Below are 13,123 nucleotides of genomic sequence, written 5' to 3' on the forward strand. Positions count from 1 at the left end.
TGTAATATTTTGTGATTGCATTATTAGCCCAGAAAAAGGACGTTAGTTTTCAAGTTGCTGCCACTAAATATTATAGCCCTGAATTATATTAAAAAATATTAAATAATGAAGAACTTGCATCTATATTTCCGCAGTGTGATAAACCAGTGATACCTAAATCCATCAAATTCTGAATAACATAATCCTCCACTAGAACATGGGCTACTGGAAGCCAGAATTTTGAATTTGTTTTATTTATTTATCTCATATTTTATAAAACTTTAACGAATTTTTGATAAAGAAACTCACAAATTTTAAATCAAGCAGTGACGTTATTGTGCAGAATAAAACATTTTTACATCCAGCTCGCGAGACTGCCTATCGGAAATTCTAGAGATATGCAGTTTTTAAATATTTTGTGATTCTGCTGTTGAATCGAATTTTATGTGGCATAAAAGACAAGAACGTAATATTTAATAAATAAAGTACACACACAAAACTTTAATAATAAAAAGACAAACAAAAAAAGTTTAGAAAGCCATTTTAGTAGGAAAACTGAACATTGATGTGATGAACTGAAAGACTGAAAAAAAAAAAAAAAAAAAAAAAAAATGTATGCCGACACTTGACGCTGCATCGGGAATACTAAACATGTACTGCTGTGCTGCTGCTAAAATTTTTCGTAATTTTCCTGTTGGGTTGTATATTGCGTTAGTGCGAAGAAAATGATGCTTAATAACAAGCTAAAAAAAATTAAGAAAGGGTTAGCAGAAGTGAGTGTAACAATAGCCTGGTAGATTGTGAGCTCAGCGAGAACGTAAAACAACTTAACAAACCCATTTGGGCGACGGTTAAAATCTGCAACCTTTCAGACTTTTTTCCTTATTTTATTTATTTTTTTTTTTTTCACTTCAAGCTTTAAATTCAGGCTATGTTAATTCACTGTTGTTTATCCAAATAAAAGATACTTCATTCCAAAACTGATTTCCCATAATTCAATGTGAGAAAGACATTTGTCACAAAATGCTATAAATTCTTATAGGATTGTACCTATATAAGTAATGTACCAATGGCATTTTTAAAATTTTACAAAATGGCCAATCGGCTGGGATGTCGGGATAACATAATTAAACCGATCCATTCCCGGCCCCGGCCGCGTAATGGCAAACCGCACATTGAGTTGATCAATGTTAACGAATTTCGCACCCTGCGCATGCTCAGTGGTTAACCGTTAGCGTGGGAGGAAATACTTGCGACTAAGGGGGGGGGACATAAGCAACCGTACATAAGCCTGCTCGTCATGTAGGTCTTATCAACTGTTTACAATTGCAATACTACCAAAATTTGTTTGTGCTTAATGCATTTGCTTCTGTTTCATTTTATTTTGGTTTATTTTGTTTATAAACGATATGTTTAATATCTGTTATTTATAATAATTTCCTTGACTTGATTAATTCGGTAATTTAAACTGGATTTATTCTTTAATTTGTTAAAGTATACACGAATGAAACGTATGGTATATACGCAATTGCTTTTATTCCTCAGAAGTATAATCAATAAAGATTCAGCTAATATATCTTGTAATGTTTCCTGTTTTGTAATCATTTTTAAACGAAAATTTACGTAATTTACAATCGATATTTACACTCTAAGTAATGAAGCAACTTACAACATTTCAAAATCTCGAACTGTTTATGCCCAGATAACAGAATATCTATCCCACACCGTATATACTTCTTTGAAAATTGTACCAAAGTCGTAATTGCACCAGATTCTCCTCTGGGCATGCGCAGTACACGAAATTCATTTAACATTGATCAACTAAATGTGCAGTTTGCCATTACGCTTCCCGGTCAAAACGGAACGTCTGGTAAGTTTAGACTTGAGCCTATGACTTACCACTGCTGCCCAAAAGGCAGCCACCTACAGCAGTACATCTGCGGAATATTCAAGGGCTTGTCTGTTCAAACGCTACGTATGAGCAGCAGCAAATCACAACAAAAACACAGTCAAAACTTATGGCAGATCAAACACAATATGGAGCAAATATGAAATACAAGAAAAAAAGAGCAACAAGCAAAAATAAGTAAAATAACACTACAGTATATTAGAGTACGTATTGTAAATATGGATACACACGAATTATTTCGAAATCATTAAAACTGAATATAAACGTTCCCATAATTTGAGCTTCACAAGTAAACATAGCTCTTTCAAACCTACATCAAACAGTATTATAAAGCATTGTTTACAAAATATTACGGCTTTTATATCAATGGGTTTGTTTATGTAAATCGATGATAATATTTGAAGAGCTTACAAAAGTTCCGCTTTTAATGCCGAAATCAAAATAGGATTCCGGAGCACAAAAAATATATTTCCTAAAATATATAGCACTGAAACTTGGGAAACAACACAAGTGGAACGTTAAACGAAATAAAAATAGAATAATTCAAAATGTTTTATATTCTCCCCCTTAGGAATAAACTTTTTAAAAATCTTTTTACTCTTATTTTTTTTTAGCATTTTCTAAAAAAAAAAAAAAAAAAAAAATGGTGAACGAGAAAGATGTAGTTTAAATAGATAGATTTTTTTTCTTTTAAAAATATTCCGGTCTCCAACTCGTGGAATAAAATATTTTTGAACAGATCACGTTTGAAAATGTAAAAGCGAAGCCTGACAAAAAGTATGGGATAGTGTATGGGATACTCCAGCTGGAAAGCATCTTTATATCAAAACCGTCAATTATCTTGCTTAGCCAAGAAGGTGAAGGTTTGTTTGAAGTTTATTATAAAAATATAATAATAGCTAACCTTACAAATGAGATAGCTGAGCATGTGTTTGTGGTTTAAAATACCCCCCTCTTAAAATGTTGATCTTTTATCCCATATATAAGAATAATGATTTTTAAAAGGTATCTCCTAAAACACAACAGAACTTCCGTCATTCGAATTGTTGGTGTTCTTAATTCCAATTATTCGGATGGATAGCTTCGGTTTTTAGGCCAAGTCAAATTAAGCGTACTGTTAGTTTATCTATTTGCTTTTTAATTTTTCCATCAATTTAAGTCATATAACAAATATATTATTATGCTATTAAATTAATTAGCATGGAAACGTGAGACATATAGATTAACATATTGACAAATGAACACTAACAGCAAACAATTAGGTTCTGTCGTACAACTCTTTGTTTAGTCCATAAATCACTGTTTAAATCATAACTAAGGTAGTAGTTTTATCGACGATGAAGGATTTATTTTAGTATTTCGCAAATTTGTTCACCTGAAACGTAGCAGTAACACAGTTACAAGTTTCATTAACTTGTAGAGACATTAATCCTTAATGTCTCTACAAGTTAATGAAACTTGTAGAGACATTAAGGATTTTTTGCAAACAAAGACAGATGAAAAATGAGCAATCGCCTTCGCCGGGAATCGAACCACGGACCTCTGAAATACGCGCCCAGCGTGCAGATCACTACACCACGAAGGCACGCTACGCTAGGAAGGTGGGAGAAATACCTTATAAACTAAACAGTTAATTCCTAACTAAATACGTATCATATTACACTTTTTTAAATTTAAGTTGCCATTTACAAACAAATCAAACTCTGAATACGTATACCAGTAATTTAAGTCAAAATTACAATTTAACTGGATGGTATTATGAATCATACATCTGCAAATCACTGCAATTATTTAAAGTCAATTGATTTCATTGTTGTTTTTGCGTATCGTTTTATTTAGTTGTTTATTTATTTGTTGCGTTTAGGATAATAATTTTAGAATTTATTTTTTGTGATAAATCAAATCTGTGGCCAGGTGTTTTGGATATAATGTTTACTTTATATACAGATTTTTAGATATTTCAATAAGTTCAGCAACGTTAATATTGTAAACTTAGCTCACGTAGAACACGAGATATTGGCAAATAAGTTCCTGATGCGATTTGGCGACATATGGCAATTTTCTGCGAACTTGGCGACTTTCTGGAAAATTTCAGAAAATGTATTTTCGAAGACATACAACCGGTTTTTACCGGAGCTTCCAGAAGTCAGGGCTAAACTATATAAATAGAGTTAATATATTACATAAATTTGTTAATGAGCTCTGAGACTTATGGTTCATACAAAGTTAATTGAATTAATAAATTTTATGAGTTCACTCTGTGAACGATTTTTGTTTTTTGTAACTGACGACAACGAGGAAATATAATGTCAATATAAGCTCCTGCGCTAAAAAGGAACTGATTGATAATCCACGATTTCCTTCAACTATATACAGGTTATTTATAGTATCGTTTGTCCAGATACAAATTCGTAGCTAGCAACAATACTACTCATATACAGATCTTCTTCGTTCAGTTGTGTGTGTGTGTGTGTGTGTGTGGTTATGGCAAAGCCTCGAGGGCTATCTGCCTAACAGGAGGGATGCCTTCATGGAGGACTTTCTAAGGAAAACTGGCTCGTATACACGTTACACATGGGAAAACCACGGGCTGGCTGCATGCAAATCACACATGCAGCCAGCCCGTTCGCGGGATTCGAACCTCGGACCGAACTACCAGTGTTCAGCGACTTTACCGCTCGGCCGCTGGTGGGCCCCTTCTTCGTTAAGTAAATTGCTTTTAGAAAAGGATCGATCGGAGTTGGAACTCTTTGTCAGTACTGATATATGTAATTTTAGGAAAATCTTTTCTTGTATTCAAAGGTCCACCACGTTCAAAGTTGTACATTTTGAAGTAGAATTCCTTTGCTAGACATTTTTGTTGCTATTCTAACGAAAAGTAATATACAGTTTAAATTAATGTAAATTAATATAAAATTAATGTAAGGTAATCTAGTATAGAAATTAAAAATTGAAAGGGGGGTAATCCGAAATTCACCGACTTATTTGCAGAGAAGTCTAATATTCACTAAATCTTAGAAAATTCTTTAAAATTCAGGCTGCCATAAAATCTAAGAAATACGTTTTTACTATTTTATAAGAAAAAGCATTTAAATAAAATAAAATAAAATTAAGAAAAAAAATTATACAGTAAACGTTTATTTAAAACGAATATTGATAATTAATGCATTAAAAGGAGAAAAACAATTTATCATATTCCATTAAATTATATGATAATTCTTCCCCTTTTAGTGCTTTAATTAGCACAGCCATTTTACATAAAAGCTACGAAATATGAAACATTTTTTTTAATTGCATTTTGCTTTCTGGTTTTTAGTCTCAGTTACACGACATCAATGATGAAATTTTTAATCACTGTTAAAACCCAAGCATTAAATTAAGAAATTTATGAAATAAAGAAAAGTAATTGAACGTCATTCCCAGAATGAAGAAGTTGCTTCGAATAGTCAGTTTCGTGAGAACAACGAAACAACAATGATGTAAGAACAATGATACAACGAGCATTTTTACTTTAAGCTAAAATGATAAAAACGAATATCGCCAATTCGTCATTTTGTGCACCAAGATGGCAAACTCAAAAGCAAATTTTCGCAGTAAAAAAATATTTTTAGCAAATTTTTATAGAAAACGCAGAAAATCGCTAAATCAATATTTCTTTATGATTGTTGTTTTAAATGAGGGAGACAAGTTTATTTTATAATCCGCAAAAAAATCAAACCTTTACATCTGTTATATTTTCAGACGTTGAAATTTTAAAATCATAAATATTAAAAGTGTAAAGGAATCGGGTGGTTTTCAAAAATTCATAAATTAAGTTACAGTTTTCATTTCAGTTTTACTGAAAAGAATTTTTTACGCTCTATCTGACGGTGCAAACAGTAAAATTTTGATACATTTAGTTTATTCGTTAAACGAAGATATGTGCGAAAAATCGTTATAACTATCAATTGAAAGAAATTAAGTCGAATTTAAAAATAAAAATCCTTTAATCAAATTGCATTGTCATCGACCAAGTGTGTATGCATAAAATTTGAACTCGATAGCTTATCAGCAAGTGGGTTAAAATAGAGGGTTAAAAAATAGGGAAAAAATCCACAGGGAAATACCATGAGTAAATAAAAACTTATAATAAATAAAAGAATCATTATGTTCCGCCACTATTTATTTTAAATTTTCAAAATCTTGCCAGCTCATTGTTGAATATTTTTTAAAAACTAGGTCATGAACGAAAAGTATTATTAATAGAGTTTCATGACTGTAAGCTAATTATTGCGCATCTTTGCATAATGAATACAAATATCCATACGATACTTCCGTCTTGTAACCCAATATTTGTCCACAACAATTCACAGTTGAAACAGTATGAAAGTCACAACAATTTTTCTTGTTATCACTTTCATGTAGGGTTGCCAGATTATACAAATCTGAGACAGACTGGCATCATATTTGCCCGTTTTGGCCTTTTTACTGGCTCTTCACCATATAAAATTTTACATGAAATCACATGCAGAACTTATAATCCTCTCTTTAAAATATTTCTTTTTGTTAAAATACTTCTCTTGTTCTAAATGAAGCCCTTTGTTAAAATTTTAGAGTCTAAAATATATTTTTTCTCTTGCGGCTATAATGGCAGCAAAGTTAAACTTTGGAATGTTTCGTAACTCTAGTGTATTTCATTTAATCGGAATGCATGGCTTTGATTATAACAAAAAATACTAACGTTGTCTGCTTAAGAGAAGAGACGCATTCGTGAAAATTCTTTAAGGGAAATTGGCATGAAAAAAAGCTCTAGAACACCCATGCAGCCAGCTCATTGGAAGGGATTTTAAATTTTAACCCGAATCAAACTATCACTGTTTAGCGGTCTTATACGCTTCCAAACTATCTGAATGAGATTCATAATCGTAGAAATTGACATGAGGATGAATGTTTCACCACAAATGCTTTTAATTGCCTAATAGCCTACACAAAAATTCCTCGCCGGTAGCAATTAACGTTTGCTCTCAAGCCTAAGTAATGAGCTGCAGAACAATAGTGGATTCATCTACGGAGCGGCATGTCCTCAGATCCACTGTGACTGATCCAATATCATAGGAATATTTAATTACGAAAATAAAACATGTTGAACAAACATATTCGTAATTTTCAGATACTCAGAAATTTCATTTTTCTATTCGAAGAGTAAAATATTATTACACATAGTTTAACTAGAATAAAAATGGGCTCATCTGAAATCAGGTCAGTCATTTTGCATAATTCTAGATATTTAAATTTATTTCACTTTTGCTACGGTATTTTTATGCAACTGCTTGTCGTTAAAGTTTTATTCTGGCAACCCTGCCTCCGTCCGACGTTCGCGTATGCAAATAGTCAAGCCTGTTGATAAAATTCCTCACGCTAAAAGAGAAGGATTACAACTCCCAAACAAGCTATCTGACACTCGTACGCGCTCTGCAACCCATCCATCTCCAAAGGCCTTGTGTAACCATCCTTACATCCCCAGAGCAGAGCGAAGATAGGGTTCCACTTCCTGGTCCAGCTGTCGTGAAGCAAACCTCCAAAATACACGGCACAGAAATTCATTCAGAACTCCGGTCGCCACGACTATCGCCTCTCATTAAAGACGTGTCACGGCATAAACTCAAGAGCGGAAAGTTCAGACACTTTGCTGTTCTATTATGTTACCCGTCTTAGCGGAGGCTTTAAATTAACTCCTTTAGATCCCTGAGTAATGACTTGTCATTCAGACCTTGCGTCAGCTAACTCCTTGAATATTAAGAAGCCGGCGTTGGGGTGCTTTGATAGGCGGTAGAAGCAGCGAATGTGGTTTAATATTTAAGGGACGTGGCGCTCAGAATTCTGTTCATTCTATACCAAGCGGTAAAATCAATAAAGGACGGAATGTAAAAAATGGCTGTCGCCAGCTCAACTGTCGCCTGCTGCCAGCCAAGTTATTTAGTTCCGTCTGCTTTTTTAACTATTCCGATTAGGGGTGAACTTTTGCGCATGACTCATTCTGGTATTTTAACCAAGCAGCTAATGAAAAATGCATGGCTATCCACGAATTTCCAAGCGAACATTTCACCGTTTATGTATCAATGTTTTCAGTTGAAAATATTAATTAAAAAATATCTAGAATTCTGTTCATCGGGATTTTAGAGATCTTGAACTCGAATTCTCCGCCTATTGTTCTTCTAGATGGGGGATTCTCGAACTATGTACTCGTGATGGTACATAACATTATTTACTGTTACTTTATTGCGTACTTTTAATATATTATCATTTCTTTTCTTAATTTAAATAATATAAAAAGATAACAAAATATAATATTTAGTTTTGTAAGAAGCTATTTAAGTGCCATGCGTTCTGAATCAAAGCAGTCATTTTATTATTAAGAATATTATCACATTGTTAATTTTGCTACTATATTATTTCCAGTTACAAAAAAACAATGCCTTAGTTTTCATTGGCAAGTATAAAACCTGGGTTTAAAAAAAATTTTAAAAATAAAATATAAATATGAAAAGAGAGAAGAAAGAAAGAAAAGAAAAACACGGGGGGGGGAAGAGAAAAAGACATTGGCAAGTATAAAACCTGGGTTTAAAAAAAATTAAAATAAAATAAAAATATAAAAAGAGAGAAAAAAACGGGGGAAAAAGAGAAAAAGATTTATTGTTTAATTTCATCATTAAGCAATTAGTTGACGCGTATTATAACCGTTTACCTATCGGAATCTGGAATGGCAAATATTTATTACAAAATAAATGACAATAGAATTTTACTCATCAAAACTTCACAGACCCAAAATTCCAGTTATCCGGATCTTCTACTTACGACATGTAAAAGCAAATTTTTTATTAATTTATGTATTTTAAACATATTCTCAATAATTTAAATAATATAAAAAGAGAATACAATACATTTTTTGTTAAAATGTTATTATAGTGTCACAGTTTAGTGTCACAGTTATAGTGTAACAATTTTGCAATATGTATAGCTAATTATTTTTCTGTTAATTTATTGTATATTTTAACATATCCTCCTTGATTTAAATAGTTTAAAAAAAGATAATTTACAATTTTTGCTATGAAGTTAATAAAGTCTTATAATTTTAAAATGCATACAATTAACTGTTGATTTTTTTTTATTTTATCTTTTTCAATCAATAAAAAAAGACAGCTTTAGTTTAAGCTTTGAAGCTTGCATTTTCATCTTCAGAAAAAAAAAATATTGTTTAATATCACTACAGTAATAACAAAATAAAAACTTTGCTTTATGTATAAATTTACATCGATAAAATTAATTTATTGTTCCCTTTTAATACGCATGTAAATGATGCATGTTTAGGAAGATAAAAATTATCTAATTATTTAATTTTTTCCAAAAAAGTATGTTTTACATTTTCGTTACGGAACTAAGATATTTTGTTTTTCTTTAATATTTTTTAAGTATCATATACATACCAGCTTCAAGTTTCAGTTTAGGCGGATAAAACAACTTTCATAATTTATGGCATGACATCAATGAAAATTAATTTTTTTCGTTTCAGGGAAAACGAAAATTGTTTGTATGTTTAACAAAACTGTTTTAATCTTTTTTTTCTTTTTATCAAAATGGATTTTAGTTTATAGAAGTAAAGTTATTATATTTTTATAATATTTGCCGAAATAAAATACGATACACACATAGCAATAACTAAAAAAATAAGTGTATCAATAAATAAAAATTAAAGCAAGAGTTATTTTACTTGCATTAAAATAAGTACGTATGTTTAGGCCTACGCAAAAATTACAACCCAATTACCTAGAATATTAGAAAAATCCCTGACTGAGATCTCATTTAGTACACATACTTGAAAACCTACTCTGCTTGTATCTCAAGAATTTTAATAACTCATTTATTTTAATTATTACGTGAGTGTAACTGACTTTTTTGATTTGTCTCAGCAAAAAGACAATATATCATTACATATTATTTATTCTAAAATGGCTTTATTTACCACTTTTAATTCTTGATGCAAAAATTTTTAATCTCTTGATGCAAAAAATGAATAGAAATTAAAAATAAACAAAATAAAATTTTTTTAAATGATTACTTAATAACCATTTAATGACTTTCGAGAGATTAGACTTACGAACGCGCAGCGAAAATGAATTCATTAGTGAAAAAATATGCGTGAACAAGTTTCGACATAAAAAGCAAGAAAAAAGAAAAATTAAACTCCTCCCCCCCTCTACTAAAATACCATATTTTTCCAGTTCTAGGTGGCAATAAATTAAGAATTATTAAACAAAATTAGGAAAATTCTAATTGTAACTAAATTCCGCAGATAAATGTTTACTTGATTACAACGACATACATAAGAATAATCCATTATTCAGATTTTAAGGTGCATTTTAAAATATTACTTAAAACTTGAATGTAAATGATTACGATAAAACAATGAAGAACTATCTATATATGTGAATAAAGGAAGAGCAACAAAAAATTACAAAATTACTTAAATCCACAAGTTTCAGATACGATACTGATGCCAATAAACTGAAATTTGAAGATTTTTTGTGGGTATAATATGTGGACATTGTGGCCGCTTATTAGGTGCTTCCACAATAAAATGGCCACCACTTCTGTCCTTAGTAGTAGCCAATGCCGTTATAGGCAAATGCCTGCCATTGAAAAAAAAATTGTCGATATAACATAGGATAATCTAATTACACGTAGTATTAAAAAATCAAGCAACTGAATACACATAATAAAATTAAAGAAATGACATGGAGAAAACATAAAATAATTTGCACGGACAAGCCTTTTGCCACCGGGAAGCAAGAAAATTATACTATGCCCTCGCTGGTATTCGAAACATGGATCTTCCATTTCCTATAGCATACTACTCTAAAATAGGCATTTCAAGACCGTTGCTCCCCTTCCCTCAATTTTCGATCGAAACTGGTGTCATCTTCATTGTGCAGCATTTATTTTCTGAATGTCATTTGACATTGTAGTAGTCAGCCTTAATTCGCGTCTTTTCATGAAGCGTAGACCGCTAAACGGAAATTAAGTGAAGGAAAAAATCAAGCTACTCGACCTTTTATCCGCACCTCTTGTTCTTATGGTCACGAGGCAAATCGGGTAGCAGAAAATAACCTCTAAGTTCTTATTTTAAAGTAACAGACTGTAGTAAAACATGCTACCAGTTACACCACGGGGGAAATTGCGTAATTTCTTATATTATCCCTCACTTAACTGGGAAACGGGCCAGAACTTCCGCGGCAGAGAAATGCACGAGACCCATTCAAGCAAATCCAAATTATTGTCCATCATATTTTTACCCGAGCTTCAACTTTAACGACTGCTGCAGTGTTTTCGGGGCCAGAAGACATGCAAAGTCCACTGCATTCGCGTCGACATTCAAACTACAGATCTTCCAGTTAACTAGCTGAACGGGATACCACGAGAGCAGGCAAAGCAGCATGTGACAATTATTACGAACTTACCAATTAATTGTTATGCCCAGTTGAAGAAAGGTATTCTATAATAAACCTTTTCGTAGTCATGTTACACGTAAACTATGAAAACATCATGCTGGCAACTAAAAGAACGGTTGAAAACCATCAAGAACGGTTGAAAAAATACTATTGTTCACCAAACTTACCGCCTCGTGCAGTGGTAAGCAATAAAAATATTTATTTTTCTGAATAATGTCAACTTATACCAAAATTCTCACATGCTCTAATTAAATTATTATTTTCTTTATTATTATTATGTAATTAAATAACGCCATTTGTATTTATACAGAATGAAAATTTTATTTACAAAAGACTCGCGTTCATTCGATGCTGCTTTGAACGCCTTCCTTTTAATTGCTCCTATTTTTGTCAAGATTCCTTCCTCGAATCACATTTTTGTTATTAATTTTAGGAAACTTACAACGCACTGTATTCCAAGACAACATATTACTTTGCTTAGAAGATGAAGTAAAATGAAATAACAGTTTCGAAAGATCTCATGATCGTTATCCGCAGGGTTTTTTTTTTTTTTTTTTTTTTTTTTTTTTAGTTGGTCGTTTTCTGTATATAGCATTTTCATTACTTCTTATTGCTTTTTTTTTCTATTTGTTTCAATTTGAAATAATGATCTCGAGCAAATGGAAGTTAGAATAACAACGTTCTCAAACAGGGATGAGGAAATATATCAAAAGGAAAAACAAGTCATCTGTCACTGATCTTATCTTTAACAAAAGCAACATGATTCTGTTTTCAAGCAAGAACTAAGATAAAATAAAGAATTAAAAATGAAAATGTTGATTTTTTAACTAAATATACACATATGTTAAAGTATATTTATGCACATAAAAGTTATATAAATAATTATATACAATATATACATAAAACAAAACTCAAAATTTATAAATCAGATGTAATATATTACACTATTCTGGGAAAGTACTGTAAACTGAATTAAAAGTACCTTAAGAGTTTTAACACAGTAAAGATGCAAATTGATAAAAAGGGTTTTAAAAATATTTGAAAAGCTTTTAATAAATTAGTAGTTTAAACTTTTTATAAGTTAAAATTCAAATATTATTAATGTTATAACTATTCATTATTTGTATATATTTTAATGCTCCAAGTAGACTTTTCAAGAAGTCATAATTTAAAACATTTAAAATTGAGCAGTTAAGGAATGCTGAATTCACGCTTCATTACATTTGACTTCTTGAGCAAAATTATTAGACGTAAACGATAAAAGAATAAAAACTGTTTCTATACAATATTTGCACTCAGTCTCAAACTGTTAAGCGATTACCTCGACATCAAATTCAGTCTCAACAAAAGAACAAAATTTTACAGTATATAATAAAAATTAAACTTACAAAATGAAAAAAATTCAAATAAAATCTAGTTCAAAACCTAGTTTATTCAAATTAGGTTAAAGCATATATATATTACCTATCTATCTATCTATCTATCCATCTCTCTCTATATATATATATAATATCTATTTATATATATAAAATATCTGTCTTTCAAAAAATAAATTAATAATAGTCCTTTAACTTTTGTTTTGATTCTAAATAAGAGCAATAATTTTTCTAACTAAACTCTCTGCAATTCTGATGAGCACTTATCAATGAAACCTTAACCCAACATCTGGACATTAATCTAGCATGTGATCTGAAATGGAATTCGGTATAAAAAGGTAACTGCGTCGAAACTCCCTCTTTTTCTTGTCCAT

At 31.1% G+C, this 13,123-nt stretch overlaps 2 protein-coding genes across 14 annotated transcripts in view; one reads left to right on the plus strand and one right to left on the minus strand.

Moving 5' to 3' along the window:
• Nucleotides 1-13,123, minus strand: part of LOC118188251 (tyrosine-protein phosphatase Lar-like) — a 1,537,039-nt gene that overhangs the window by 822,117 nt on the left and 701,799 nt on the right. The window lies entirely within an intron of this gene.
• LOC118189724 (uncharacterized) overlaps nt 1-13,123 on the plus strand; it is a 451,032-nt gene that overhangs the window by 285,335 nt on the left and 152,574 nt on the right. The gene's annotated exons all lie outside the window — the stretch shown is intronic.

The sequence above is a fragment of the Stegodyphus dumicola genome, chromosome 4, assembly GCF_044657685.1.
Source record: "Stegodyphus dumicola isolate Sdum_Otavi_A_Nest chromosome 4, ASM4465768v1".
NCBI lineage: Eukaryota > Metazoa > Arthropoda > Arachnida > Araneae > Eresidae > Stegodyphus > Stegodyphus dumicola.